Here is a 25,999-nt window from a genome sequence, read left to right on the forward strand (position 1 = left end):
CCAAGCAGTTCTCTGCTGGTGTCCAAGATCTCAACTATATTATCACACTATCTACCCAGAAATGGGATGGCATCAGATTCCACAGGTTAAGGGATCTGCCATAACCTCTCACCTCAGATACTAGTTTCGAGCCCCAAGCTGTGACCTTAGCTGCTGAGGCTCCAGCAACCTCCTCCTTAGGTTCTTTAAATTCGCTAGAGTGGCTCACAGAACTCAAGGAAACACTTGTGTTGACCAGTTTATTACAGGATATGATAAAGGATACAGATTAACAATCAGATGAAAGAGATGCAGAGGGCAAGGTCTGTGGAAAAGGCACGGAGCTTCCATGTCCTCTCCAGGAGCGCCAATCTCCTCGCTCTGCACATGTCCGCCAATGAAGAGGCTCTTACAACCCAACCCTGTTGGGTTTTGAGGGAGGCTCCATTGTATTCAACCTCTAGCCCATCTTCCCTCTTCCAGAGGAGATGGGCAGGGGGTGGAGAGGTAGGACTGAAACTTCCAACCCTCTAATCCCGTGGTTGGTCCTCCAGATAACCAGCCCCTGTCCTTGGGTGGGGTCCAAAAGCCCACTCGTTAACATAACAAAAAGATTCTTATCCTTTTGGAAATTCCAGCGGTTTTAGGAGCTGTGAATCAGGAATGGTGGAGGGAGACCAAATGCCTACGAGAAACATATTTTGGTCATCTCAAGACCAAATACATATTTCTTATAAATCACAATATCGCATCACCTTTCCAAAAATTAAATAAAGAGCGTCTCCGAAGGCATGTTCGAGTGGTCAAGCAGAGAAAGAGAAACCGATGGAGCTAGAGAGAGAGATGATAATGAAGGAGTGGCATGTGGAAGATGTGAGAGGAGACGGGGTCGCAGAGCCCCTGTGGAGGTAAGGCCGCTTGTCTATATGCAAAGACACAATTTCCTTTGCAGCAGAAGGAAGCATTCAGGTTTGTATATTTGATAGTGGGAGGGAGAGGGTGGTTCACTCAGGTCGCGTTTATTTTGGGAATGGGGAAAGGGTATCAGCCAATTGTATGGAGAAATGAGGGAGGTGGAAAAAGTTTAATGGTCTCAAGCAATGACTTGTCCTCCCTAGGCAAAGTAATGTCATTTCTGGGTAAAACTGGGGGCCCACAAATGAAAAGAGAAAGTAGCGAGGTTATATGTTTACTATTTTCCAGTCCCACTGAGCTGGCCAGGTGTAGAGGAGGGGTGGTTGAGGTGTTATCCTTCTAGTATGACCGAGGCCAAACAGGGAAGAAGTTGATATTTATAAGAGAATGATTCAGCGGTGGACCTCGGCATTTACCTGGATAAACTGGAGAGCGAAGACCAGGATAGGGGGCTGTGGATAGCTAAAAGGAACAGATTGGAGGTTTCTATTACATAGATGTATTGCTGCCAGGGGGGTTCAAAACAACAGGGAGGTATGGTAGAAGGACAGGGAATGGTGTCCAAGACTGAGATATAAAACAAGTGGAAACTTAGGTCAGAGTACAACCAAGGAAAGAGACATCTGAGCCATAGGGAAGAAAATGTTGAAGATGGGAACCCCTGAACACGGATAGGTCAGGTCTTGGAATGAGGCCTTAGGACAAACAATGGCCTGGGTGAAGGCGCAGAGCAAGACAGCGAGTTGAGTTCTGTCCTTTATGACGGTGGGGGCGAAGGGGCTGGAAAGCTGAAGAGGATGGTGAAAGTCATGCCTTCATCAGCACTGCAATTTTTATATTTTTTTAATTAAAAAAATTTTTTTAAATATTCATTTGAGAGTGTGCACATGCATACAAGGTTGGGGGCAGTAGAAGGAGAGGGAGAGGGAGAAGCAGACTCCCCACTGAGCAGGGAGCCTGATAGAGGCAGGACTCGATCCCAGGACCCTGGGATCATGACCGGAGCAGAAGTCGGCGGCTTAACCGACTGAGCCACCCAGGCGCCCCATGCGCTGCGGTTTTTAAAGGAGGAAAGAGAAACCGTGAGGAGCCACCGTGATGGGGTAGGGGAGGGAGGAGGGACCCACTCAGTGGCATGCGAGCCTCCCCCTGAGGAGACTGCGGGGGCTACATTGTCCTCCCAGAAGCACCAAGAGAAGAGTTGGGGAGTACTGAGGCGTTTGCCAAGCAGGCAGGTGTTCCCCAGGGCACAGTGATATGTAACTGATATACAGCCCTTACCTTCTTTGACCTCTTTTCTTTCTCACCAGCCAAACATCCACACCTTTGCACCTGGAGCTAAGGCTCTTATCTTCTGACTCGGATTCCTTGGCTCACTACACATTCAGAAGGGTGCCAAGTGGAGGCCCGCCATGGCTCCCTCTTAATTTCTGTGGGTTGGAGGACATAACCTAGCAACTCCAAGTTTTCTAGGGGTTAACGTTAGTGGAGCCCCAGGAGAAAGAGATTCCACGCTAGCCACAGAAGGTAAGGATTATGCTAACGGATGGTAGCTACGATTGAATGCACCCTTGTTCCCACATACAGACAGATACAGAAAGCCCCCCCTCTCACCCAGGCCTTTGCACCAGGCCTAGAAATCTAGGCCTCTGCCCTTGCCCAGAGATCATTAAGGCACCTTACACCTTAGGTCGAGTTGCCGTCGGTGGGGGAGATGACAAGTGGAAGAGCAGTGGAATTAGGAATGAGGAAGGGGAAGAAGAGATGATCTCAAACAGTTCTTTCCTGATTTTAAAACCAGAAAGAGGGAGAGAGAAGGAAGAACCCCATCACTCATTTGCTGTCGTGGTGAATCCATAGGCTGTCGAGCTTCCGGGGGGCATCGGTGGGTAGAGATCCTTGTGGAAGGTTCTGGGTCTTTTGTACACATATCCCAAGAGCCTGAGGCACTGAAGAAGGTTGCTTAAGGAGCCTCTAGCATCAGAGTCCTCCCCTGGGAGCACTGTATTTTAGAGAGTTTGAGAGCTCGGTCACTCACAAACTGGGGAACCCGGACAGCTAATACTTACTTAATGGAAACTGAGGAGCTATTTAAAAAATTACCTCCCTCTTCCTGCACCCCAAAACTTGGCAACTCTAATCCCAAAGAAACCTTAATACCAAGTCATGATTAGCTTTCTGTCTCACTTCATGGACTTGCATATATTTGCATATATCTCCAATCTCAGTAAATAACCTTATTTACTTCCCCGAAATTTCTAATGGTAGTTGAAACTGTAACCTCTAGTATACGAGGTTCGGGGTTCAGTCTCCACATGGACCATCTGGGTTTCTTCCCTTTTAGACTCATCTTTCACTGTGGCCGACTCTGGACAGCTTTAAGCCCAAGCAGAACCAGATCGGAGAGTGTGGTTCATAGCTGGTGCTCACCAACAGCTGTTTCCCTTCCTCCCACGATATAGCCTCACTGGTCTGGGGCATTCTTAGGAGCCCATAGTCTGGGCATTTCCCTCAGCCCCTCGTCTTTCTGACCCTTTTAATATTACGAACACAGTTGGCACAAGTGGTGGAAGTTTTCTTTCCTTCCTTTCTTAGCAATTAAACAGAAGTAGCTGGAGGGAGCAGAGAACTGGATTCACAATTTTGAGTAAATATAAAATGGAACAGCAAATTAGGGTGAGGTACTGACTCATAGCAACAAATTAGAACTCAAAATATGCAAGCAATCATTGAGGGGGAGCTTGGCGGGGGCAAGTCGGTAGGGGCGACTTGCCACCACCAGGTGGGTAGCATGGGCTCTCATAGTTCTATCAGTCCAAACACGCTGGCGGTGCAGGCCTGCACTTCTGCTATAGGCTCAAAGAGATGTGGGAACATCCTTGGCCTTGGGATCCTTAGACAAGAGGCTACATCGCGTTGTTTTGGTTTCTATGGGCACCTCTCTATTCCCATGCTAATAGGACCTGGTACAACTGCCTACACGAAGGATTGGGTGGCCGCATCCCAGCTCGTTGCTGGAGGTTAGTCATGTCGATTTCCCCACCGCTGGTGCAGGAGATTGCATGTCTCCCAGCAAGGGAGTGACATCATTGGCCTAAGGGATCAGTCGTCTCTCAGGACACATGAGGCCTTTCTTCTTCGTTCTAGCTCTTCCGTAGGCAAAAATGTAACTTTTTAAAAATTTCATTTAAAAGTTAAAAAAAAAAAAAAAGAAAAGACTCAGATACAACAGGGGTACCTGGGTGGGTCAGTCAGTTAAGCGTCTGCGTCTGCCTTCGGTTCAGGTCATGATCCCAGAGTCCTGGGCTTGAGCCCGGCACGGAGTTCCCTGCTGGGCAGGGAGTCTTCTCCCTCTCCCTCTGCCTCTGTGCTCTCTCTCCTGGTCTTGCTTTCTCTCAAATAAATAAATAAAAACTTGAAAAAAAAAATCAAATACAGGAAAATGTAATGGGAGGAAATGGTACCTTTTTATCATCACCACATTCTTGGGCAGCTAGTGCAATGCTTGTCTGGACAGGCAGGTGGAGATGCTGGCCTGGTGGGCAACCTGGATGCCGGGGACAGCCCTCACCGGGGCCACGGCCACCAGACTAGCCGCAGCCCAAGAAGTGTCACTTGAAAAACACCTCTTCTTCCGGAGGGTCTTCCCAGTGCATATAAAAACACCGATTACTCACGATTTATGTTTTTTTCTGTAAGTCCATTCTCTGTGATATGGTAGAACGAAAATGGCATTGAAGCGATGGTGATTTTCAGAGGGAGGATATGTGGGGAGAAGGTATGTGTGTTGATTTTGGTTTGGAATATGCAGTAAACAGAACATCTACCACAAGGACTCTAAATTAGGTCACTGAATCTAAACATCATGTGATTCCCATTAAAATCAGCCAGGGCCCTACGTGTGCATTTACAGCCCAGCATCGGTAGTACGGATTCCAGAATTAACTCCTCAGATCACTAATTCAATCTCCCTTCCAAAAACGTTAAAATTGTACAACTGATAAGATCCTGGGTCTCAAGTAGCAAAGAAAAACATGACACTGAGTTCACCCAATCTATGAACAGTCTGACTTTCTTCCTAAGAAAAATCAGGCAAGTCCCAGGAAACTCCAGTGTAGCTTTTTGGTATTTGACCAGCCTGAAGCCTGTTTTTTGGTCTCAAGATGAGGGTCATCAAGTAAGAAAGGATGAGAAGTAACTGAATATGAGAGATTACCATCAACAAACCAATAGCTCGGGGCACCTGGGTGGCTCAGTGGGTTAGGCCGCTGCCTTCGGCTCGGGTCATGGTCTCAGGGTCCTGGGATCGGGGCCCACGTTGGGCTCTCTGCTCAGCAGGGAGCCTGCTTCTCCCTCTCTCTCTGCCTGCCTCTCTGTCTGCTTGTGATCTCTGTCAAATAAATAAATAAAATATTTAAAAAAAAAAAAAACAAAAAAAAACAAACCAATAGCTCCCCCAAGATTGAAAAAAAAAAAGTACCACTTAATAATACATGATACAACTCCCACCCTTGGCAAAGCAGTATTTTTAAAACTAAAATTATATCATAATTAGCCTTTCAAAAATGTGAACACTTCAATATAGGAGTCCATTAATAATCTAACTGCTGCTACTGCAAAGCATGTGCCTCCCACACGTATGACTTAATTAAACTCAGAGCCTCTTCTCCCAACCAGCAGACGGTCACGAACAGGTGGCTCCAACTTACCGATAAAAGAAGGCTGCACACGTCCAGATGAAATGATCTCAATGCCTCCTCGTTCCTTCTTCTGGAGATTTCTATGTCAAACACTGATTTGCTTTTCCACCTTATAGGATTTAAAGTTCAAACACTATCTAGGACAATTCTAATGAAAATTAAATGTAGGTTTATAGAATGGTCTGTATCATCCCTCAGACAAAGATCTTAAAAAACCGTTCCTCTCTCACAGAGCTAGACGGTTAGGTGAGTGCTAAGAATAATTATTCACTGCATAGTGTGACTTCAAGGACAGAGACAGAGGTTCACAAATAAAAACAATTTCTAAGAATCACCTCTCATCTCTAAGGTTGGGAGGCATCATAAGTTCATAAGCCTGGAGAAGCAGGCAGGTGGCCAGAATGAGTGAAGATGGCTGGGGGTCGGGGTGATGGGGAAGCAGCCAATAGCAGAATGAATGACCCGTCTAGACGGACAGCCTCTACCCTCCTCGAGCAGATCGTGGTGTTGTCTTCACGTGGGTCGGGGCGGCCAGATCATCTGATGCTTCAAGAGAAGGGAATTCCAGTTCTTAGGTGAAATCTTTCAATACTTTAAAATTGTGACAGCTAATGAAGATTTTAAAAGTCAAACCAAACCATACATAGACCCAGGGCCACCTTTGCTGACCCATCCTTGATGCAGGCTTTGATCTGTTTTGTCTCTGAAGGGAGATGTTTAAAGGATCAGTCACACATGCCTTGGAGTAAATCCGTAACCTGAGAAGAAACTTTGAAGAGGGAAGTTGGTGTCCCACCAGGAAATTGGGGAAAGAATGCGTTAGAAGGTGTTTAGCCTCAAAGGTCAGAGGAGAGTGTCTGTCACGTTAAGAGGCAGATCACGGGGATGTCGGGAACGTCGCAGCAGCGTGGAAAAGAAAGCCGAGGTCCATCTGTGTGTTCTCTTTGCGTGGGTCTGGCGCTGTAATGTCACAGGGGACACCGATGAGTTTGAGACTGAGCGTGACCTTAGGTGCCCACTTGCTTTCTTTTACTGGCTCGTGTTGACACCCTACAGCAAGCAAGTGTCTGAAACTCTGGGGATTCCTCTCAGTCTGGACAGAGTTTCTAAGAGCTAACCCTCTCTGTCCTCCCAAGAAGAGGCTTCAGGCACCCATGCATGGATGGGTGTTGGACCCTTCATTCTCCAGCTTTCTCACCTTCTGGAAGGATCACCCCACACCATCAGCAGTGCGCCCTGCAGGATTACGTCCCTTCCGAGTGTCCTCACTGGTACCTCGCCATAACGCCTCCTTGACTGTCTCCCTTCGTGTCTTCTCAGCCCTCTCCCTTTCTGGTACTTCTAGGATCATCTCTTATGCCACTTAAACAGCAATCTGTGCCTCAGGTTCTGCTTGAACAGGAAGTCAAGCTAAGACTTTACACGACCGTGGGAAGCCTGGGTGGCTCAGTTGGTAGAGCCACTGCCTTCGGCTCGGGTCATGATCCCAGCATCCTGGGATCGAATCCCGCATTGGGCTCCTTGCTTGGTGGGGAGCCTGCTTCTCTCTCTACCTCTGCCTGCCACTCTGCCTGCTTGTGTGTACTCTCTCTCTCTCTCTGACAAATAAATAAATAAATCTTAAAAAAAAAAAAAAAAAAAAGACTCTACACGACCGTGAGAACATCTCCCACAGGTCTTGCTGGTCTTCGCCAACCCCAGGTCTTGAAAGAGATTTTTATAGGACTCGAGCCGGTGAAACTGTGTTCTCTGATCTACAAAACTGGGATCGCTTTCTATGAGCTTCCCCTCCAAGCTCAGGATACTGTGATGAGCAAATAAATTAATGTTCATAAACAGGCTCTGTGTGTGTGTGTCGGCAAATGTATACACATGCTGTTTTTATAACACTTCTCGTTGTGAGGATCCAGCAATGGTGTGTCTCCAGGAGCAAAGATGGGAGGGATGGTGGGGGAGACAGGAGCAGGCTCAGGCGCTTTGCAGAACTGCCTGGTAAGTCTCAGAACAACCATGTCTGGCTGCCTGTGGCAGCTTTATTAGATGCCTTCAAATTTATGACACCGCAGCAAGGTCGATCAGTCCATCGAGGTGGCGCTGTGGAGGCAAAGCACTCTTTACAACACATTTAATGTTATTTGGAAACTGAATTATTGTTCCCGGGACTGAAGGGGAAGAGGAGAGTGGCCGGCAGAAGGCATAAAACCACAGCTTTGCACGGAATTTCATCGGTGTGAACAACAGGGCCTGATTCAAACAATGAAGTAGTTAGCGTCTGTGAGACTATTTAGAGTAGAAAATGAATAGGTCTTTTATACCTGATTTAATGGCCTTTTAAAGAGAAAAAGTATACTCACAGCACAATCCATGGAGAGAGTGATATTTACAGGTTGAATGATAATTAACTGCCAGGAGGTGGAGACAAATTTTTCTCAGCACTTTTGACGGTTGAAGTAGCCTTGAGCTGAGGTTGGAGAGATAACGCGCGCGCGCGCGCGCGTGTGTGTGTGTGTGTGTGTGTGTGTAAAGCTGGGTGCTTTCCCCACTCTGTGTGTGTGTGTGTGTGTAAAGCTGGGTGCTTTCCCCACTGTGTGTGTGTGTGTGTGTGTGTGTGTGTGTGTGTGTAAAGCTGGGTACTTTCCCCACCGCAGCCACAGGCCTGCCCTTCTTCCCTCTTACAGCATCTGCACTGCTTTCCGAGATTCCCTTTAGTAGGTCCGGGTTTCCGGTGATTCTCTCCTTCTATTTTTCATGAACATCAAGGCATTTTCTTCTCAAGAGGGGCCCCCCTGCCCCGCCCCACAACTCCATCAACACTTGGGTTTTTCACTGGCGCCACAACTTGCCTTTTGCTCTGATGGATTTCAGCAAACCGTTTTATGCGAAGGGGAGTCTTATGGAAATATTTAACTATTTAAATATTCCTTCAAGAGACAGCTCTATTCAGGATTTCTCCACTTTGGAACAGTTGAAATTTGGGATTAGATAATTCTACCCTGTGCACTGTAAGATGTTTGGGACCACACTGGCCCCTCTCTACCCATTTGATGCCAGTAGCAATCCCCAACCCCAGGGATTCACAACCAAAAGCATTTCCAGACATCACCAAATGTCCCCCCCACCCGTGTGTGTGTGTGTGTGTGTGTGTGTGCGTGCATGTACGTGCATGTATGTACACAAACCACACTCCTGGTCAAGAACCACTCACGGCACTGGAGGGGCCACAAAGTGTGGATAAGGTGCCCTCACTTCAGGCTCAGTGGCGTGTAGAGAGCACATGGTGGAGAGACAGGACTTTCCTGTGACTTCTAACTCTACTGAGTCCTTGTGCGGTTTCTAAGCAGCTAATGCCTCATCTGTCATGTAGCACCTGTCTATTAGAGACCCCATTACATATTAACCCCCCTGACAACCCGTAGGGTCAGTGTGGCAATTATCCCCATTCTACAGCAGAGGGAACTGAGGTAATTTGTTCAAGGTCGTACAGCTGCTAAGTGGGCAGAGTTGGGGTATGAACCCAGGCCCTGTAGCTTTTGACTCTCCCTCTCTTGCTGTGCACTACAGTTTCTTTAAAATGGAGTATGTAGGAGTACTTTGGAAAAGTCAGGGCAGGACATCCTTTGTAATAACCTTCCCTCACGTGCCCAGACCTCTCTGCCTCTGGCTAAAACATCTGAGGCGACTTAGCAGGGAGCCCCTCCATGGTGACATTTTCCATTTGCATTCTCCACTTTCCATCTCTACAGATTTAAATTCTACGCATCCTTTGAGGCCTTGCTCAAATGCCATCACCACCAAGGAGCCCTCCTTCTTAATTCCCATCAATTTCTGTCACAAGTGCTTTACCCTCCTCGGAAACCTTCGTATTTTACGCTGATTGCGTGGACTTCATCCCACTCCACAGCAGTGACGTGTGGATGACTTGCCAACACCCCTCCCCACCCCGCTCCCCAAAGCAAACTTCTCGTGTTCATCAGGGACCCTCATGGTGACAGTCCCTCACAAGGGCCAACATGGAACCTGGCTGTTGCAGACCCTGAAAACAAAAGATTTCTAAATGAATGGATGGAGTGAGCAGATCACTGGACTGAATAACACTGATTTCTACCTACAATGTTGACCTTGCTTGTACAGGTAAAGCAACTAAAGGAGGGAGAAGCCACCCAGAGAAGATGCTGTAGACTCCCCCCATATCCAGAGGAGCCTAGGAATGCAGGTAGGCACCCATGTAGGACAGAAGGTAGCTGAGCACAGCTGCTTGCGTAAACAGTGCCCTGAACCTGCTGGGTGCGCAGTTGGTGACTCGAGGGTCCCAGAAGTTGTAACCCACCAAGTGCCACTCTCTCCTCAACCAGGATCCATTTGCTCACTTCCGTCGCTGTTGTTGTGTTGTTCAGGCCATTGCCATTGAGCGTCACCTTGTAGTGACTGATGATTTGTCACAGATGCTGAAAAATGCCCCATTGATCAGATTTTACCAACTGTTCAGGCAAGAGATCATGGAAGGAGAGAACGGCTGACAAGGGCCTGATTACTTTGCTTACAAAAGCTTTTTGTAGCTGTCATTATCTGGGCTTTGCTCCTGTGCTCGGTGGTGTCAATTTTGTAGAGAGATTGAGCAGGGCTGCCAGAGGCATTCTTCTTTGTCAAATGTTGCACTTATTATTGAGTTTGTACCCAGGGAAACATTGATCTCCTGTGGCAGCGGTGCTCCCATGCTTGCCTTTCTGATGCCAGATTTGGTCCTAGTGAAGTTAAAGGAGATCTTGTTAGAGCAGAAAGGATAGTGTTGAGTGAATGAGAGTAATTAACTCGAAGATGTGCGATCATGGTGTCAGCCTAGTAAATTGCCACGAGGATTGAGAGTCAGAGGTCTTTCGTGGCTGGAGATGCTCAGAAGCTCTCTTGAGATCACTCCGCATTTCTCAGACACACCTTGATTCCAGACTGGGTTTTTAAATGAGGCAATCCCGGAAGGATTCTTTGTTAATGAGAAGCAATAGATGCATTTGATTTATTGGGGATATACAGGTTTGTTTTTTGGAAATCACGGTAGCCCTACTTCCTGATCCATAATATATGATCACCATAACACACACAATATAATTGGAGAGATTGTGGTTTAAATAGCATCCTCTCATGGACTGTCCCTTCCCTTCTCTCATCTACTTTTACCGTAACTATGGGACCAGTGCATCCCTAAAAGAAGAAGCAAAGTCACTACCAATTGCTTTATCCACTGCTAAGGGCGACCTGAGACCACAGGTCATGATGCAAGGGGGAGAAAGAATGTAATTTCTGCTTCTGATGTAAGAGGCAGAAATAGCCCAACTTTGATGAATGATCCGTGTTTGAGCATGCAATTAGAAAAACCCTTCCCTCACTTTTAAGATGAGCAAGTAAGATAAAGATATGACAGAAAGAAAATGAATATCTAACCCTTAGGTACTGTGATCTAAAGAACTCTGTTTGATTTTTCTCCCCCTCCCCCGCCCACCCCCCATTTAGGCATAGCAGTATTAGGAAAAAAATAACTCAGAAACTTCACAAGTTTTTTTTTTTTTTCTAAAAAGGTTTATTTGTTGCAAGAAACCAACTCGCCTTCTATCTCTTACTTTTCACACCATATGAATTCAGAACACAGCTCCTGTTTAAAAATAATATTTCTTCAGAATAGAAAAAAATAAACTTGCCCGCACATGGAACATTTCCAAAGAGAGAACATGAACAAACAGGTTTTTAATTTCAGGTGGAAAGCAGACCTTTTGGCCCAAATTTAATTGTAGATAAGAAACTGTCATATCTGGGGCTTAACCGGCTTCCACCAAATGATGGCTTATTTCAAATACACGAATTAAAAACAAGTTGTTTATTCTTAGAGGAAATGGATAATTAACCACAGCTACATTTAGAGATCTTGGTTTTCCAGAAACCAAGGCACTAAGGAAGTTTTAGTCCTCCTCTTCAACCTCAGGATCACGCTGTCTTCCAAACAAGTAGAATTAAACTGCTTTCCGTGTTAAAATTGACAACCGGAAGAGCTGCGCCTCACGGGGCTGAGAAGTGCGTGTGTGAACAGCTTTCCACCTTCATGAGGGTTTCATCCTTATGAACTGTGTCTTTCCCCATATGACTTTCAAATCCAAAGAGCAAGAGTCTGACTTCTTCTGTTTTATACTCTGCTGGGTTTTGAAAATTGGAAGCACATTGTTCAATTAAGAACCAATTAATGTGACATTCCAGCATGAAAGAAGTGTTAGGCAAGGGGAGCCTACTGCAAACTAATCAGTTGAAACTTCCTTGACTCACAATCTGCTCTTTCTGGAAGACATGGGAGTGCTTTGCCTCTCTACCACTTCTGGCTCTTGAAACTTGACTGACTTCAGCAACTATGTAAGGTCAAGTTGAGTCAGGATCACATGGCGACCTTCCCAGAGTAGCCCGATTTCTGCAAAACGGTGCATACCACGGGTCTGCTCTTTGACTCACGTTGGTACAAAGTCACCGCTTCGCAGCCGATACTCCCTTCGGCCACATAACTCAAAAGGTAACTAGCCCCCAGAAACTCAAAGGGCACGCGTTCCAATCCAATTCTCTCAAGCAGAGTCTGTGCCATGAACTTCAGTTTCCTCATCTCTTCGATGGCAACCACAGGATCTATTAAGTGGACTGACACTGCGGCGCCAGTCACTACCAGAGAAGAAAAAGGCACCGGTTTTTTGAGTAAATGCCAACCTCAGCAATTAGTCCATCCACTTTCATTCTTCTTACAGTTTCAATTAGCTGGAGAACCCTCCCTGGTTTCCACGCAGGCTGTTGAGCAACATTTCTGCGAGGCTAACAGCTGTCTTATTGAACCCCAGAGAGAGCTCTGTTTCAGCTACTCCTGCTTTCCTAGTTCTTAAAGCACTCCAGGAGCCAGTGAGCGAAAGGCACTCTTTTACATGGCAAGATGATATTTGTTAGTAGTAAATAAGCCACAGTAAAAAGGCAAGCAGCGATCACACTCTTGTTAACAAATCACTCAACACTCTAGTTGTCTTCACCATACCAGGAACTGGTTGACTATCAAAGAACTTGGACTGGCAGACATAGGGGCTTTTTTTTTTTTTTTTTTTGGACTGACTGAAGATCTCACAAAAGAAAAAAATCCCAAAGACCAAAGTTCACCGTCTCTCAGCATCATCTCCGATTTCAAAATGAATGTGCCAGGAGATATGCCGTACAGTTGTTTGGCAGATTCATGTGTTTTTAAATGCATTTAAGGTGGTTTTCCAAATAATATTTTAAGGGAGATAGCTTCACTCACTTCTAGGCCGACTCGGAGAGCTATAGTCCATTCCCTTTTTCCTTCATTCCCTCTACACCCGTCTCCATTCTCTTTCCAGCCATTCTCTCCTCCTTCCATTGTGCTCCTTTTCATGTTAAGTGACCTCCAATATTGCCTTTAGCAAAGTTTCCCCAGAATTCCCTTTAACATCTCTGTTGCTTATTGTCCACTAATGCCTCCACCCATTACTGACCTCCTCCCCCCAGAGCCACAGAATAGACCCCTGATGTGACCCCCCCCCCCTTGCTGGCTGGTGTTAGGTTGGGTTTGGCCAATGGGACACAAGAAGAGAGAGGTAGCAGTATTTCTTCTCTCCTCTCTTCTTATGTAATGTCATTGTTTTGGCAGTGGCTTCATCCCTCTCCCAGCACCTGTTGCCAGCCCCTCATCTAAGATCCCAGCTCTTCTGGGGCTCTGGTGAAGGCATTTCTTCTCCTTCCCTTCTGCCAAAAGGCAATAACGAATTTCTGCCATTTCTAGTCTCTGGCTGCCTCCCCCGTGCTGGTTTCCTCACTTCTGTTCACAACTCTGCTGTCAGTTCTTTCAGTAAAATAATTCCAGCTGGATTTTGAGTTCTTCTAAGACCCTGGTCTTATATACAGTTATATACACAGGGAAAGAGAAAGACACAAAACCGTTCTAGTGCATATGGGGTGACTTGCCTGATTTGGATTGACCTACTGCCTGAGTTCCCTCGAACTCTGAATATATTAGCCCTAATTTCTGTTCTTATTGGCCAGATCATGCAATTGCTGTGATATGGAAGAATTAATCATGAAGGAATACTACTGTATTTGGAGATCGTGTTGATAAAAACGTGGTAATGGAGTAACCATTTAAAATGGTGAGAAAGTCATGTTCAAAGACTTTAATAATGGTGAAAGTGGAAATTAACCAAAATAAAATTTCTACTCATTTGTTTTATCATAATGAATGTCTTTTATATTTATTTATTACAACCTCATGGTGGTATCAGCTCTCTTGGGGATAAAGCCTAATTTTAGTATAGTCCCAAATGAGTCCTATTAATTTAAAAGGCAGGAAAGTATTTAGTGAGGGGACTCAACTTTAGGAAGCATAAATTTGCTCTCATTATGTTATAAAGGAGATAAGATATTTTTAAAACAGTAACCAAATATTTATAGCTTATATTCTGCCTTTCTCATTACAGTATTTGTCATGAAGATGAATTAATGTTGTGCCATTTTCTGTTCTCATTACAATCTTGGTCCTGAGATGAAATATTGGATGTTTAATATTTTTTTATGAATTATAGCAGAAAACTGTACAATGTTGACCTTTTTAATATTCTGGTTTCTGACTGGCTGGCATTTCCACTCCTCCTTTTCTTGTAACAATTCCTACTAATATGGAAGAAAGGCTTAAGAGAGGTAGCCAATGAGAGAGCAGAATATTAAAAAGGTCAACAGACTACAGTCTTTTCTATAAATTCAAAAAAATTTATTAAGACATTAAAATTCAAATACTATAACTCATACTTATGAACACAATATGTAATTCATATTCGTGAAAAACAACCCCATTTTAAAACATTCTCATTACTGTGATAAAAGTACAACATAACTATTTCAGACTAAGAATAATCTAAGTATTTTATATTATAACAGACTAAGAATATTTGTTAAAAATCACAAAGTTACTGAAAATGGACATAAGGATCACTTTCTTTATGGTAAAAAAATGAATTATTTCTTCAGCAATAGAACTAATAGCAACAGATCACTGTACACATGGAAATTTAGAGTAGTTGTAATGTTATTCACTGTTTAAAGAATTCCTAATTTAGATTTTGGCAAATAAAAACCAACAAAACATTTTAGATTTATATTCACTATTTAATGTCGCACATTGTACTTGTTCAACAAACATTGGCTGAATGAATGTGTATGTAGGAAAAGTAAACTGAACTATACAATGAAAATAGAGTTGGCATTATTTTTGGAGGGTTATATGATCACTGCAAACAGCAACACACAAAAAGAAGAGGAGGGATTGTAAGCTACTATTAAGCTTTAAAATTCACTGGTGTATTACTCTTGAAGTACCTGCCCTAAAGTGAAATTTAAGCATGTTCTCATGACTGAATGAGTGAGAAAAAGAAAAAAAAAAGGGAGAGGGGAGTGTATTATTACTCACAGTCTATGGACTGTGATAATGTCCATCTGTCCTTCTTAGTCTGCTCAGCATTTTTGCCCTTTGTAAATTGCCCAGCCCCAACATCCCCTCCCCCATTCTTTCTTGCGGTGAGGGCCACATGATCATGGTTGACAAGCAAGGTCGTTTCTTCTTGGACACAGTGTTGGGATGATATGGGCATTCAATGCCGTCAAGGTTGATCCACAGCCCTCCGAGGGGTGGATAGGAATGCTGAGTGAGGCTGCTCTCTTCTTCCTAGCTCACCAGCTAGAAGGACAAAACATCCCTGGAATTTCCTGTGGACATCCTTGCTTCCAACTACAGAAAATCAGCTGGAGAATGAAGCCAACAGAAGAGAGGACGAAGTGAAGAGATGAAGAGAGGGAGAGTATGGCATGGTGACAAGATTTCAAAGCCTGGAGAGGGCCTTATTTAAACTAGTGCCACCTCAGGAATATCTCAGTTCTTAATTAATTCCCTTTTTGCTTCTGCTAATTGAAGCTGAGTATCTGTCGCTTACAATAGGAAGACTCTTAACTATGGAGTTATTGCAAAGATTTCTAAGATCCATACGGACCCCAAGCATTAAGTGGATACTGAATAATACATAAAACTATTTTTTAATGACTGTGGACGCTTTGGTTAATTAAGCATAAATGTATATGAACCCAGAACAACTTTTTGTCATTATTTAATCAGTATATACTAAACCTATTAGTATATGTGGACTCTGTAAAAATATTCTACATTCAGGGGTGCCTGGGTGGCTCAGTAGGTTGAGCTTCTGCCTTCAGCTCAGGTCATGATCTCAGGGTCCTGGGATCAAGTCCCACATCGGGCTGTCTGCTCAGCGGGGAGCCTGCTTCCCTTCTCTCTCTGCTCTCTGCCTATTTGTGATCTCTCTTTCTTTCAAAAAAAATTAAAAAATTAAAAAAATTAAAAAACCAAACCAGTAAAATACTGATCCTAAGGGACAATGCAGGAGAGAGGGAGATGATTATGACTAGGTCTTTTCTTCCACTGGTAAGACAATTTAAAGTTTATTCTGAGAAGCCCTCACTCCTGAGCCTGCAAGGCATGGTTCATGTTGTTTCTTCTGCACAGCATGTCCTTCACTTTCTTCTAGCGGACACCTTTCTGCCTCCTTTGTCTTCTTTCTACTTCATGGCCTTCTCCAACATTATGCATTTCCTGAACAATATAATTGGCCCTGACCTGTGCTCCCCTGCCCTCTGTCTCTGGAGGCTGAACTAACTTTAGGGACTGTATCAACCAAGCTTTCTGGCTCCCTGGCTGCCAGCTGGGTTTCGGTCAGCGGGAGCCTCTGTGGGAGGTAAGTGGTAAAGGAAAGACAGAATCAGGTTGTTTCCTCTCCTGGTTCCCTTCTTGTGGGGTCATTGCATGTTGGTGGTATCCTTTGACCAAGAGCTACATACGATATCTTCTCTGAGTTCTGGTAGTACCCCTGGCTCTTGTCCCTTTTAGGCTGAGGGGTGTTAATGGGTCCCCACAGGTGGTAGCTCCACTCCGTTGGTTTTCTTTCACCCTTCCACACTTTTGTAAAGGATCCCATCATTAACCTCTCTAATGGACAGGCTCCCTTTTTGAATCCTGTCCTGTTCATGTCTTCTGTCCATTTTTGGACATGATTATCTGTTTTGTGTGTGTTGAGTTTGAGAAGTTCTTTATAGATCCTGGATATCAACCTTTTGTCTGTACTGTCATTTGCAATTATCTTCTCCCATTCCGTGGGTTGCCTCTTTGCTTTGTTGACTGTTTCTTTGCTGTGCAGAAGCTTTTGATCTTGATGAAGTCCCAAAAGTTCATTTTTGCTTTTGTTTCCTTTGCATTTGGAGACATATCTTGAAAGAAGTTGCTGTGGCTGATATCGAAGAGGTTACTGCCTATATTCTCTTCTATGATTCTGATGGATTCCTGTCTCACGTTGAGGTTTTTTATCCATTTCAAGTTTATCTTTGTGTATGGTGTAAGAGAATGGTTGAGTTTCATTCTTCTACGTATAGCTGTCCAGTTTTCCCAGCACCATTTATTGAAGAGACTGTCTCTTTTCCACTGTATATTTTTTCCTGTTTTGTCGAGGATTATTTGCCCATAGAGTTGAGGGTCCATATCTGGGCTCTCTACTCTGTTCCACTGGTCTATGTGTCTGTTTTTATGCCAGTACCATGCTGTCTCGGTGATCACAGCTTTGTAGTAAAGCTTGAAATCAGGTAACATGATGCCCCCAGTTTTGCTTTTCTTTTTCAACATTTTCTTAGCAATTCGGGGTCTCTTTTAATTCCATACAAACTCTAGGATTATTTGCTCCAGCTCTTTGAAAAATACCGGTGGAATTTTGATCGGAATGGCATTAAAAGTATAGATTGCTCTAGGCAGTATAGACATTTTAACAATGTTTATTCTACCGATCTGAGAGCATGGATCTTTATATGGTCTTCCATCTTTTTGTGTCTTCCATCTTTTTGTGAGAGAATGGTCTTCTATATTTTTGTGTCTTCTTTAATTTCATTCATGAGTTGTAGTTCTTTGAGTACAGATCCTTTACCTCTTTGGTTAGGCTTGTCCTCCTGGCTCTTCATTCATCCTCAAGAGAAGTGATCACTGGATCACTGCAGCTTTTGTTCTGCTTTCATCCTTGCACCCACTGAGTCATTGCACCGGACATCCTTCACTGCTCACATTTGTTCCCAAGTTCATCTCCTCTGTGATCTGGAAGCTTCTGGAGAGGACACTGTGCCTCTTCCCCAATCTGAGGGCCTCCAGCAGGTGCTCACGGGCTGGATGAACAGCTGAGAATCCTGCACTCACTCGACCTAAACCATTGTAACAGAACTTCACATTAGAGTAGTTGGAATGTTACAGGATTTTGCTGATTGTGGTGACCTCTCATCAAGGTTGATTATTCAAGTTCGCCAGGTTTAGAAAGTCAATTCCTTTTTTTTTTTTTTAAGATTTATATATTTATTTATTTGACAGAGAGAGAGATCACAAGTAGGCAGAGAGGCACACAAAGAGAGAGAGAGGAGGAAGCAGGCTCCCTGCTGAGCAGAGAGCCCCGATGTGGGACTGGATCTCAGGACCCTGAGATCATGACCTGAGCTGAAGGCAGAGGCTTAACCCACTGAGCCACCCAGGCGCCTAAGAAAGTCAATCTTTACCTCGCTTAGATTCTGGTTAATTTGGTCAAGTTTGTGACCTCGAGAAATATGACCTTTTTTTTGTTAAAGATTTTTTTATTTGTCAGAGAGAAAGAGAGAGCACAAGCAGGGGGAGCAGCAGGCAGAGGGAGAAGCAGGCTCCCTACCGAGCAGGGAGCCCAATGAGGGACTTGTTCCTAGGACCCTGGGATCATGACCTAAGCTGAAGGCAGATGCTTAACAGACTGTGCCACCCAGGCATCCCGAGAGATATGACTTTTTATACTAAAACAATTCTGTGTTCGTGGTTGGTGATAAAAACTCTAATTCCCAAATGGATAGCAGTTGGTTTCCTCTGAGTTTTATTATGAAAAAATTCAAACATGAAATCTTTGGGAAAAAAAAAATCAGAACATCTTTATACTCATCACCTAGCTTTATTATGAACTTTTTCTGTATTATTATGTTTAATCCTCTATGTCTATATGTGTATATGCATACACACATACACATCTGTAATTCTTTTGCTGAATTACTTGAAAGTGACTTGCAAACATCATGATCACTTCACCCCATGTACTTCTGCAACCATCTTCTAAAACTATGCCTCATCTCCTTCTAACCCCACTTTCGGTATCATACATGAGAACAACACGGTTATACCCTGATAGCATCTACTGTGCATTTGTGTGGTGTGTTTGCAAGCCATACTCAGGAGCAGGGGAAACTTTGGCTCCCAGAGCTGCTCTGGTTTAATGTCAATTTTATCTGGCTTGCAGCGTTTTTCTAAATGTCGATACCTGTCAGCTTCAGCCACAACCACTGAGATCAACAAATTTAACTGTGCACATATCTGAGAGTTGAGCAGTAAAAAGAGTTCTTTCTGGAAGCTTATACTCACAGATGAGGTCAGGATGCCAGAGACAGCAGGAGGTAGGTTCTCAGCAAGAAGAAGTTTTAGATCTCTCTCCTTTTATTTCTTTTTTCCTTTCTTTCTTCTTCTTCTTCTTTTTCTTTTAATCTAATTCTAAGTCATGATATCTTTCTCTGGGCTAGAATTTAATTCTATCTTTTTCTAAAATAAAGGGGAAAGAAACATCTAGTTGTAAAAGATGACCCTCCTGTGGAACTTGTAAAATAATCCAAGCAATTCTCGGACCCCTGCTGGGAGGCTGACCCTTGCTCATTGACACCTACATCCTTTCAAGGTCACTCTGAAATATGGGCTTTATTTGTTGTATCAGTCAAAGACTTCTAGGTCCCTTAGTCTTAATTTACAAAAAAACAAAAACAAAAACAAGTAAATGTTAAAAAAAAAAAAAAAGTGAAACCCCTGAACTAACAACATTCAGTTGTTTTGATTGATTTTTTTCCCTTTACCTTGTTGATCAGTTGAGCAGTTATTTAAAAGAAGATGATGAAGAAGAAGAAGACAAAAGAAAAGAAAAAAAGTTCTTCACTCTTTGGCTGAAATAACAACATGGCAAACAGAATTAAGTTTGAGGTAGGAGGGCTGCTTGGTGAATGTTGAATATGCCCAGAGGGAAGTGGGTGATCTTGAAGGACCTCCATTGTGTTAGGGACAAATGAGGAGCTGAGCACACTAGGGTAGTGGGCAGGACTTCCGGAGGTCATTACCTCTTCCCTGCTCTCTTTACTGGCAAGAGGGTGGTCGCAGGAGGGAAAAGAGTCTTTTCTGCTTCCTCTTTCTGCTGCCTGTGGGGCCTCCAGCTCCCAGAGGACCATTCCTCCAGGATACCAGCAGCACCATTTCCCTTGAAGCACTTCTGTTAACAGCACCTCCTGATTTCTGCTACCAATAATCTCCAATAATAACCTCACCACCCCCAGCTTGTCTTCCCTACTGTGCAGCGATTCCTTATATTACACACCCCCCAGGAAAGATACAGAGCCACTTCCGTTTTCCTTGGAGGGACCCCAACCAATAGAGTTGACTCTTGATGAACAAGGTTTGAACTGCATGAGTCCCTATATATGTTCATGTTTTCGATAAATATAGTACTATAAATGTAATTTCCCTTCCTTATGATGTTCTTTTTTCCCTTATGATGTTCTTAATAACATTTTCTTTTCTCTAGTTTCCTTTATTATAAGGATAAGTAAATAATACATATACAAAATATGTGTTAATCTACTGTTTATATTATTGATAAGGCTTCCTGTCAACAGCGAGCTGTGAGTAGTTAAGTTTTTGAGGCAGTGGAAGTTGTACACAGACTTTTGACTGCATGGGGTTGGCACCTCTAACACTCACATTGTTCGAGGGTCACCTGTCTATCTTCACAGTATAGCCACTTAATAGCTTAATATAAGAATGGTCAGGACAAACTCAAAGTAAATATGAATTTTCTTCCCAAGTTATTAAGTGCCCCTTATGTGTAAGGCACTGGGCTAGTGCCACAACCAAATTCCTATTTTAAGGAGCTCACAATTTAGGGGAGGGAATAGATAAACATGATTTTAATAAATGATAATAAATGCTATCAGGACACAGAAAGTATTCAAAGTGCCTTCCCAGTCTTGTTCTATTCTGTTTTAGAGAGAGTGTGCATGTGTGCACCTATGTGGGCAAGGGGGGTGGGGCAGAGGGAGAGGGAGAATCTTAAGCAGGTTCCATGCCTAGCGCAGAGCCAAGTGAGGCTCAGTGGTTCTAACGACCCTGAGATCATGACCTGAGCCGAAATCCAGGGTTGGACACTTAACCCCAATTGAGTCACCTAGGCGCCCCCCCCCACCCAGTTTGGTTTATTGTTTACTGGCTCACTTTGGTGGGCAGCCCAGGGAAGTGGGCAGTGACTAAGAGCCAGGAGAACGAGGCTCTAGGTTGTCTCTGTCCCAACTTGTGGTGTGACACTGGGCAAGTCGTCCAACCTCTGCAAGCCTCCATTTCCTTATTTATAAAAGGTAACATCTGAGATTTTTTTCAGAGTGCAAAGTTATTACTATGGCCTTTCCAATCTCTCATTCAACAATTGAGAGCCCACTGGCACTTGTTTTAAGTTCTTTCCACAGAGCATGACTGAGTCATGGCTCACCCCTACTGAACCTGGGATCCCTGATTCTACAGTCTACTGCACGACACAGCACAACACGTGTGTGTGTGCACGAGTACACACACACACACACACACAGTCACTGCTCTAAGTCCTAGACACTCCAGGGACCTGTTGAGAGAATGCATGTTTAGCAATGAATACAGCCCAAGAGAGAGCAGATATCGTCCTCTGAGGGTCTGCTCAGATGTTGGAGACAAATGAGGGAGTGAGCCCCCCAGTTTTGGGGCTCTGAGCACCCCAGTGGGGTGCATCTAACTCAGAGAAGGACTAGTCCCTCTGGCTGAGATCTTCACCAACCCCTCCACGATGCCTTTCATAGCTGTTGAGTGATGACTCCATTTCAACTGGAACAAAGCAGCTTCTTTCTAAAGGGAGCCATAAAAGCAACTGATCATTTAAATACATTTTTAAAACGTGCATTTTAAAACATGTATTCTCATGATATTTTTTTTGTTACTGTATTATCTGAAAAAAATATCTCTTAACCAAGTAAACTTATTACACTTGAATATTTAATTCCTGTCTCTGCAAAATTTAAATAATATCTTTCAAATAATTTGTTTATGGACACTAGACTATTGGAAGGACTTCACAAAACATCTCTTGCAGAATCATGAGGACTCCTTTTGACGATAGCAAGCAGATCATTGGACAGAATTTCCAGCCCTGTCCCAGTGCAATACTATTACAGGTGCTGGAGGTATAGTGGTGAACAGAACAGATAAGGATTCACAGCAATGTAAAGAAAGGAAAGCAAATCTAGACTGGACAAAAATTCTGTGATTTGATGTATTTTAAGATGGGCTATAAAAGAAAGCAAATTTGGCATATTATTCTCAGGAGAGTTATGATTTTAAATGTATTACTTAAAAAAGGCTTGCAAATATACAGAAAAAAAAAATCTTGCTTTGCCTCTATTGAGTGCTCAACAAAATCAGGCTTAAATTCTAGCAGCAAATTGAATTTTAGAAATGATGGGTTTCAGCTCTGTGAATTGTAACAAGTCCAACCTATTTGCTGGGTCTTCTGTTATAAAAGAGAATTATATGTCCTTTCTCTGGCACACCAGAGTCTCTTGCTTTTGGTGCAGAAAATGGGTTTCATTTTACAGGAAGCTTTTGCTGTTCCTTTTCCCCAATTCTCCTTAGGCTTATGCTGGGAATGAAGAGCCTCCCCCGTCCTTGCTTAACCTCTTTCCCAGGGCCCTAGGACCTGTGTCCTTTACTTCCTGGCAGTAACCAGCTGCTGGGGTTCCTGGAGGCCTTTTAGGCAGGCAGGAAACACAGAGAAGCCTTGGAGACTGAGGGCAGCTTTTCCAGCACTACTTCTGCTTCACCCCAGCTGGCCCTCAGCCAAAGGCACTGGGACACACATGGGATGGAACCTGGTCCTTGACACCCCAAAATCCGCCTGCTTCTCCCCTGCCTCCACTACCCTGACTGCTGAAGCCGCTTCAAACTAGGTGAGGGGTTAGGAAGGACTAACTAAAATGCAGAACTTCTGCAGAATCTGCGACTAGACATTTGTGACATTTCAGGTATAAAAAGACCACAATCACATGCTTTGTACTGTCTTAATTTAACCCAGGGTTCTCAGTCAAGGGAGATTTTCAAAACATCTTTGTTTTTTAACTGCTTTTCTGTATGCTTAGCCATGGTCTCAAATGAAATAACAAAGCATGAATGTATCTGTTAAAAATTAGTTTGGCTGAATATAGCAAATTCCTCCAGTGATAATGGCTTATGCATAAGAGAAGTTTAATTTTTGCTCAACTTAAAAGAGGTGGGTTTGAAGTCAGGCTTTTGTAGCTCATCTTTCTACCTCGAAGGACTAGTCCTACCTACTAGGACTAGCCAAGTTTTCAAGGTTTTGGTTTATAGAACCACTTTATGCTCTTAAAAATTATTAAGGCCCCCAAAGACTTTTCTTTATGGGGGTTAGCATATTAGAAATGAAAACAAAATTAGTTTGCACACTTATTTAATCCATTTTAAAGTGACAGTAAACCCATTGCATGTAAGCATTAATAACACAGATTTATGAAAAATGATATTTTCTAAAACATAAAAAAAGTTTTAGTGAGAAGAGTACCACTGTTTTACACATTTAAAAATCCCTGTCTGGCTCACCTGAAGCATATATCTGCTACTGTATGCAGTCTATTGCAATGTATTGTTTCAATTGAAGTCTCAGAAAGAAATCCTAGGCTTTATACCGACATATGACTGGAAAAGGCGACTGATATCTGTGAATCTCTTGAACAAGGGTTTTGGGGAGGCTATGCGTCCTCATTCTACGCTTGGAGAACTACTATCTTAAACCTCAAATTCTAAAATAGCTGCTGGAGTTCCAGCCATTATATCCACATTCAAGACACTATGATAGAGAAAAGGTTGAAGGAAGGATTGGTGGTACTCTCCCTTTAAGAAGAGCCCCTGGAAGGCTCGCAGCATTCCTGCCCATATCTCTTTAGCCAAAACCTTCACATAGCAACATTAAGTTCAAGAGAAATGTTTTAGTAGGGCAGCAGTGTGTGCTTAGCTAAAATTTCTAAAAGAGAAGGGGAGAAAGGCTATAAGAAGCAATTAGTAGTCTCTGCCACAGGAAGCATGAGTTAAAAGCATTCCAATGACCCAAACACTTCATCTGCTGTTTCCATGGCTGCAGATCATCAAAATACCACAGATCCCTCAGGAGTCTCCTGTGAAGAAATTATTGTTTACTTTGTTAACTGATTGGTTTATGGTGTTCAAGTTCATTTTAAAGCATCTGCAAAGGAGCAGGGTGTGAGAGGGGAGTCTCCCACTAAGAAAAAGGAGCAAGCTTTGGGTTCTCTCAGAAGTCCTGAGAAGAATCATGTGACATGGTAATGAAAACCCCAACTGAGAAGAGACCATTGTGATGAGATTTTATGATAGTGGGTACCTAGTCTCCTGTTTTGGAAGACTTTGCAAAACGCTCAAAGAATTGTTGTCAAGGACCAAGTTTGTTGGGAAAAAAATTCAAGTGTTTTGTCTCTAGCGAAGAATGACAACATAGGAGCATCTGACTGAATAAGAAAGAAATAAGAAACTAAAATACTTTGAACGCTTAGTTTGTGCCTGTCAGGATTCTAAGCAATTTATGTGTATTTTTGACTCATGGAGTCCCCCTAGCAACTCTAGGAGGAAGATGCCATTATTATCCTCATTTTTCTGATGAGGAAACTGAGGCACAGAGAAGTTAAACCACTTACCTAAGACCACCCCGCCCTATTCCAAGTTCTGCAACCACGAAGCAGGACTACAAGTATTCTGAGAAGGAGCTTGGAGCTGAGGCTCACACTTAAGGAAGTTCATTAGATGAGATATAAATTCATCACAATACAACTTAGTGCCAAGCTACCTGTAACTGGTGCTGTCATTGACTTACAAATATGTTTCAATACTCCCTGTGTTTAAAAGGAAGTTGTAGCCATTACTAACATGTCTTTTAAATCAGTTAGACTGGTATTGTTATAGAAGGATTATTAGTTCATCAAGATAAGCCTCATGTACTCACAACCCTTTCTTTCAAAAATTCAAACTGAACACTGCATACTCCCAGCCTGGGAGCCCTTCCATCATTAACCTAATGGCAGGCATTGAAAGCTCCAGCTTCCGCTCCTAACAGGAAGTGGCTCCTAATAGGAAGTGGTCCTTAACAGGAAATCATCAGTCGGGTGGGGCATGCGTTAGTAACCAAAACCTTTTCAGCAGAGGGTGCAAATTGGTAGCCTGTGGGTGAAATTTTTCTTATCATATGCTTTATTTGGTTCATAGTGTGTAATATAAAAGTGTAATTTAGATTTCTTTTTTTTCTTTTTTTTGCCCAAATTCAAAACTAAGAATTCACATAAGAATCTGGATGAGAACCTCTGCTTCTTTTAGACAGTGTGTGTTCTTTCCTGTTCAGTCTAGCCCCCATCACTCCTTTCTACCTACGTTTAACCTCTCCATGCCTTTATGTTCCCTCTCTGTCCCCCACAGGCTTTTGAGTTTGTAACCTTGTTTTTACAGATATTAAGCTCCAAATCATGTTAAGTCCCATATTCTATTGTAGCAGAACCTGTTCTGAAATTACTCTATCTGCAATTTTCAATTGAACTGATTATTTAGTCACAGCTTATCTACACGGCAGGTTCCGCAATCAATGGAGATGTAGAAGTTGTTCTAAATTGCCTGCCGGTAGGTAAAGGATGAACTGAAAATGACAGGACAGGAAAGATCACAAAATACTGGGTTAAATGTCAGGAGTTCAGTAATGCAGAGCCTGGCACATAGTAGGTGCTTAGACATTTACTGATGAAGGTTTGATGATACATGGGCAGAACTTTACTAAAACGGCTGGAATTTCTGTTCTGTCTGGATGATCCCTGTCACCGCTGTGAAGGTCACTGATGCTATTCACCATATATTTCCAGTGCTCTCACTTCAGACACATCATAGGATCGTACTTCCTGCCCACTTGAGATTGGGTGGAGCCATGTGACTATTTCTGTTGAAGGAGTTGTGAGTGGAGGTGATGTGGGTCACTTCTGGTGGGATCACATAGTTACCAGAAAAAGACCTTCCAGAGCAATCTTTCCTCTGACACGGGGGCTGGTGTTTGAGGTGGTGGCAGCTCCATTAGCCTGGGAATCTGAGCAACTACAATGGACAAAGTTTC

This window comes from Mustela lutreola, chromosome 3 (genome assembly GCF_030435805.1).
Source record: "Mustela lutreola isolate mMusLut2 chromosome 3, mMusLut2.pri, whole genome shotgun sequence".
NCBI lineage: Eukaryota > Metazoa > Chordata > Mammalia > Carnivora > Mustelidae > Mustela > Mustela lutreola.